The sequence below is a fragment of the Rhincodon typus genome, chromosome 26, assembly GCF_021869965.1.
Source record: "Rhincodon typus isolate 14 chromosome 26, sRhiTyp1.1, whole genome shotgun sequence".
Classification (NCBI taxonomy): domain Eukaryota; kingdom Metazoa; phylum Chordata; class Chondrichthyes; order Orectolobiformes; family Rhincodontidae; genus Rhincodon; species Rhincodon typus.
The window spans coordinates 37,557,087-37,563,850 of record NC_063357.1 but is presented as its reverse complement, the minus strand read 5'-3'; positions in this window follow the sequence as shown (position 1 = coordinate 37,563,850).

Here is a 6,764-nt window from a genome sequence, read left to right as displayed (position 1 = left end):
CTCCATGATGGATGACCAGTCTCCATGATCAATGACCAGTCTCCATGATGAATGACCCACCTCCATGATGGATGACCAGTCTCCATGATCAATGACCAGTCTCCATGATGGGTGACCAGTCTCGCCATGATGAATGATCCATCTCCATCATGGATGACCCGTCTCCATGATCAATGACCAGTCTCCATGATGGATGACCAGTCTCGATGATGGATAACCAGTTTCCATGATGGATGATCCATCTCCATGATGAATGACCCATCTCCATGATGGATGACCCATCTCCATAATGGATGACCAGTCTCTGTTCCACGATGGTGTGCTGCACTCGGCTCCTATCGACTGGAAATGGGGAACAATCAGGTTTTGTCTGGCTTGTACTGCCCAACCCAGTTGACCTCTGTTTTTGTTTTTTTAATCATTTCCAAGACCTTCCACATCCTTAAGTGGTCAGCATTAGCTTTGCAAGTACCAATGGCATGGTGCAATCTGTCTTTGACCAACATCTAAGCATTGCAGATGGACAAAGAAATGATTGAAAATTAAATGCAACTGGAATTTGTAAAAGCATGCTTTGTGGCTTTGCCCTTTCAATGTCCTAGCATATAGCAGACTATTCTTTCGCCCATCAAACTGATTCTGACTTGAGCCATCCTGGATGTTGTACCATCTTTTTACTAGTTACATTTTGTATCTACTGAATGGTGAGTGATGGTAGGGAATGCAGCTGACACCATCAGCATCAAGCCCCAACTGGCAGCGAGGTATCCTTCCCGCAGTGCTCATAGCCTCCAGGTTCCCTTTTACCTCACACTACCTCAATGGGCCCATTTCCAACTAACTACCCCCATGTGAAGACCCATCACATTGAACTTTGCCTCCGCCTGTCCAGCCTGCCCCTGAACCTGCGAATTACACCTTAATGATGCCCATGCGATTGGGGAAAAGGTGATTCCCCTGATTACCTGTCATTACCCTGCAGGACTGACATTACCCAATCCCCCAGATCCCCCTTCTGGGTCCAGTCCAAGAGGATGACTGACTGTGGCGAAGCCCCAGGACTGTGTGTGGACTGTGTCCATGACTGACTGTCCCAGGGTCCCCGACTGACTGTACCTAGCCCCCCTGACTGACTGTCCCAGGGTCCCCGACTGACTGTACCTAGCCCCCCCGCCCGACCGTCCCCAGGGCCCCGGCCTGACTGTACCTAGCCCCCCAGACTGACTGTCCCTGACTGACTATACCTAGCGCTCCCCCCCACCGACTGACTGTCCCAGGGTCCTTGCCTGACTGTATTGAGCCCCCATGACTGACAGTACTGGGTCCCTCTGAATGACTGAATGGAGTCCCCCTGACTGGCTGTACCAGGGTCTTTGACTGACTGTACAGAGCACCCCTGACTGACTGTACGTAGTTCCCTGACTAATGGCAAACCCCCTGTGATTGGATAGAGAATGGGCCCTGACCAAGTTTTGGACATGACCATTTAGTTGAATGAATGTACAGTGTGTTTGCTGCACAGGCAGCTGTACATGCTGTAGGTGTGAGTTTGACATTGCAGTGTGGAGTACAGCAAGATGAACCCCACTTTGAAAGGATCCCTACATGCGAAGCCACTTATCTGTGCTAGACAACACCTCAATATGGCAGTCTTGAGAAGTGGCTCTGGTTGATGGGGGCGCAGCAAGGCAGGAACGCTGCCAGTACACAGATTGGTGTGACATGAGTGAGCACAGAAAGAACTAGCGAGCAGCCCTGAGATGTAGCTTGGTCCAATCTGTGAGCTGGCTCCCTGTCCCTGCACAAAGTCTCCATGCTGCAGCCTTCCAATGCTGATTGCTGGTGTGCTCTGAAATGTAGGTCTGTGCTTCCAGAGCAGCCTGCAAGTGGATCAGAAATGTGCCATGACGGGAAGTTGGATGCTAAGGCCCATGGCCAAGCCCTGTCCATACTGGTGCCTGTTTTCATGCTCAGCAACATGGAGGCTCCTCCCAGCCAGTGCTGAACTGAGGTCCATTCTGAAGAAGACTCACTGGACTTGAAATGTTAACTCTGCTGTCTCTCTCTCCACAGATACTACCAGAGTTGCTGAGTTTCTCCAGAAATTCCTGTTTTTATTTCCAACTTCCAGCATCTGTGTTTTATTTCAGTGAGCTGAAGTAAGCTCTGACTTGCATGTCCAGACTTCTTGACATCTAGTTTGGTAAATTAGGGAGCTGCATATTAATGAGGCGAGATATGTTGTTAAAAAGGCACTTAACAAGTAATAACCTCATTAATACTTAACTCACCAGTGACCAGCGAGACACACACCTTGTCACCCAGCAGATGTATAAACAACGCAGTGAATTGCTCCTGACTTTGAGATAGATCTCACTGGACTTTTCATTTGCTTCTGCCACAAAATCTCTCCATAGCAATTGTCATTCAGACCCCTGTAAAATTCAACCTGAATGAATGGATAGATTGAAGAAGTTGGGACTGTTTATTGGAGAAGGGGAGGCTAAGAGGAGATTAGATAAGGTACTGAACATCATGAGGAGCCTGCACAGAGTAGCTAGGGAGAAACTGTTCCCAGAGTTTGATTGAGAATAAAAGGACACAAATCTAAAAGAAACTGGCAAAAAAAAATAAAGCCACGTGAGGAAAAGCCTCTTCACGCAATAAGTAGTTTGGATCTGGCGATGGTGATGCAGGCATTCAAAGGAGAATTAAAACAAAGAAAGAGTGTGAGGGTCATAGGGAAAAGATGGGGAAACAAAACTTACTTGGAGAACTGTGCAGACTCGATGGTCCACACAAAACCTTCTATGCTATAACAATGATGTAATTCTTCGATAAATGTGACCACAAAAATTTATAAAGGAAAATAATTGATCGGAAGCACACACACACACGTACTTATAATTGTTTTATTGCTTTATGAATAGATTATCCATTTCAAGGAAAAACATTGCTGAATGGTAATTCCCAAAGTTCGATATAATCTTTCTCTTATACTACATTATTACCCAGTTAAAACCATGTTCCTGTAATTCAGACTGAGGTATATGTTACTCAAGGCTGAAAAGGAACATTATTATTTATGTAGCATCTTCCAAAGCCACAGAATTTCCCATCAATGAAACCTTTTTATCGTGTAATTACTGTTGTAATGCAGGAAACCACACAGCCAATTTGCATGCAGTAAGGTCCCAAAAACAACAATATGAGCTTAAATAGATAATCTGTTTTAGTGATATTGATTAATGCACTGTAATTATGAGAAAGAATTAGTTCTATTTATATCTATCACATTTCTAGCCACCCTTGATTACAGAGAGTAATTTTGACTTACACACAAGTCTGTATCCTGACCAATTTGTGAACTATGAGTCAAATGGATTCGGTTACATTGGGTTAGGTGAGAAAACTCAAGCTCTGAGTTCAAGTCTTAAGTAATTCCAGTCATGGCATAAAAGCAGAAAGTGCTAGAGAAACTCAGCAGGTCTGGCAGCATCTGTGGAAAGAGAGAGAGAGAGACAGAGACAGACTTAACATTTTGAGTCCAATATGACTTTCCTACAGAGCAGTTTGGAATAGTTGGAACATACTGTCAGCCAAGAGTCCACTCCACTTTTATTACATGCTATTCATATGTTTGAGGTTCAGGTTGTTATTGAGAGTACCACACTAGGCCTCAGTACCCCTTGGTCAGGTAGGATAGCTCTCCTGATAAACATTTAGTTGCCTCCACTGGAAGGTGGTACCAGCAGAGATCTGCTGAGGGGTCACCGCACATGAACTAAATTACCTGGCAGCACTTTACATCTGGGATTGCATGTGAAGCATATCCAATGGGACTACAACTGGTGAGTAGACTGTACCATAGAATGGAGCTTAGCCTGGATCATCCACTTTAGAAAGAGACGAGAAAACTGGAGGAGACAGGAGAAATAAAAAGGATGGTTACATAACTGAAAGCAGCTTTGGGCCTTTCATCACATCCAATGACATTATATACAGTTTCCTGTTTGCATATCAAATTTCTTGGCTCAACACAGTTTAAGTGCCTTGGGTTTAACTCCCATAACCCTTGCTCCTGGTGACATGGTAACAAATTCTGAACAACAAATCTTCACTAACAAAGGAGGGCTCCTCAGTACCTGTTAGCAAGAATATTAAAACAGCCAGCTCAATTTCAACAACTTAATCATGTCCTTTAGAACACTGATTTGGTGTAAGGCTGCACTAACGATGCATCCTGCCAGCACTGAACTGGAAGCATTAGGGAGCCATTTCCCTCCAGTTCCAAATGATCTCTGTAAAGGTATAAAGCGAAGTTGATTTGTGGTTTAATATAGATGTGAGCTCATATAACATATACCACAAATAGTCAAGTTATTCTGAAGTCTGATATTTATTACAGCACTAACTATTTACATGGGAACAGTAACATTGATTTACACCGTGAATTTTATGCTTACTAGTGGTACTATACATTACACACATATATACGCACGCACACACACACATGCATTAAAAATTAAACAGAGAGAAAGTGACTGAAGTGAGGTGGGTACCTTTATATTGGAATGTTACGTGTGTAATGTAAGAGTGATGGACTTAAAGGTACAGACTTATCTGGTCTGTAATCTGTCATAATACAATATAAAGACTTGACAATTCTTCCCTTAAACGTGGATAAACAAGACCATCAGTGGTCAATCAATTTATTAACCATGATGACAGGTTTCCACAGGCTAGTTCAATATTCCGTTGGTGACTGTTTGGCTGGTTATCAGTGACTAGTTGCTGGTGGTTAACTGGTTATGGTGTCTAGTTGCTGAGATTTGGTTAATTACAGCTCACTAGTTGCCAGTCATTTGTTGTTTACAAGTTACCCAGCCCTGGTGGTTGTTTGGTTGTTGGTGACTATTTTCTGGAGGCTGGAGTTGTGAATGGTGACTGACTGCCTGTGGTTTTTAATTGGCTCAGGACTTTATTTTCCACATGGCAAAGTAGTTCACCATATAAATATAGAATTACCATATCAAAATATGTAAATTCTCCTATCCAAAATTGTGGAAATGCATTAATAATATGGGAGAATTTTTTTTTTCCTCAAGAAACATGTCCTTTATCACTCCTCTAAATCCTATATAATAAATCTGCATATTTCATACTTGTACAATTCCCACTCCAGCACTAGGTGGCACCTGAGATTAATCCCTGCCCTTTGCCCACTTCGCCCCCCCCACCCCACCGACCCCCAACCTTTCCACTAACTACTTGCCTCTTCAGTTGTAAAAAAGCTGCACATTTCTACTGAAAAAAACATTTGTCCATTTGTCACACTTTCCTTCCTTTATCTCCTTGGGCTTTCTTTTCGTGCCATGCATCTGGTGAAGCAGATGGGAGGATTAAAGAGTTTAGTCTGATCTCCTGGCCAATGTCCATCCCTCCAGCAGAACCAATCTAACAGATCCTACAGCCATTGCTCTGTATGTGCAAATCAGGTGCCGTGTTACTGACATTACAACAGTGACTGCACTTCCAAAGAAAAGCACTTCACTTGCCCAAAAGCATTTTGGCAAGTCCTGGTGCTATACAACTGCAAGTTTTCTCTTTTTCTCACCATTTGCCAAACTTTGAGCTTGCCAGCTACTAGCTGAGAATATGAATTTCCTGCTTCTGTGATTACACTGTGCAGTGGGCTTCTCTACAACATTGCCATGAATGAATCTGCTCACTTTGAGAACGGCTGTTTATTAATTCCCCTCAAATCTCAGTACAAAGAGCTCATATTTCTGCTTCCTCTGCACACGTGCTAAGAAGCTTTGCCAGCTTTGCTGCATTAATTATTTGGCTTGTTGAAACTCGTTTTCCTTCCCTGCGTCTAACCCTGAGGAGAAGCAATAGGGCTCAATTTATGTAAATCCTTCACTTTCACTCCTATTAGACTCACAATGAACACAGGATCAAATAACAAGTGAAAATCAAACAGCACTAATTACACGTGAGAAATCAATCGCACATTATTGCTTCAACTTTAAATGGATTATCACTAGGCATAGGCCTTTGGTCTGGCTTCAGGCTATAAATCAAATCAATAGAGTCATGTGGAGTGACTGACAAGAAACACCAGCCATTCACGTTCTATTCCTAGTTGTTTCCATTACCCAGTTCCAAGATACACACAGATTTTAAAGCACCGTGGGAATCGATCTCGATCCAGTAAATGCAACTGCACTGATGGTGAATTGCAGAAAATATGACAGCACTCAGTAGGATTGCTCTGGACCTGATCCAATACTGTCTGAACTGCGCACTAATTAGAAACTGGCAACAATGAGGGAGGAAAGGACTCATTTGTTACAATGCTAAATGCTTCCAAGAGTATCCCATCCTCCCACCCTAGGACTGAAACCTTTAATTAAAAAGAATTGTCGATTAATCAATTGTACAGTGCCGTCTTCTGTCTTGTACTGCAGGTAGATTCTGGCTTTTCTCAAGAAGAGGAATAAAATCTGGATTGTTGGCTCCAGAAGCAAATGGACAAGCAGGGCACATGGAAGACTGTGTGGTGGTCTGATCAAGGTGTTTCAAACTGCTGAAAGGATTCAGCCAGGGTGAGTGTAGAGATACTATTTCCACTGAGGCAGGAGTCAAGAAAGATGGTTTATAATCTCACAATGAGTGTAAGGCTGTGTGAGAGATGGAGCGAGTGGCGTGTGCGTGAGAGATGGAGAGAGTGGCGTGTGTGTGAGAGATGGAGAGAGTGG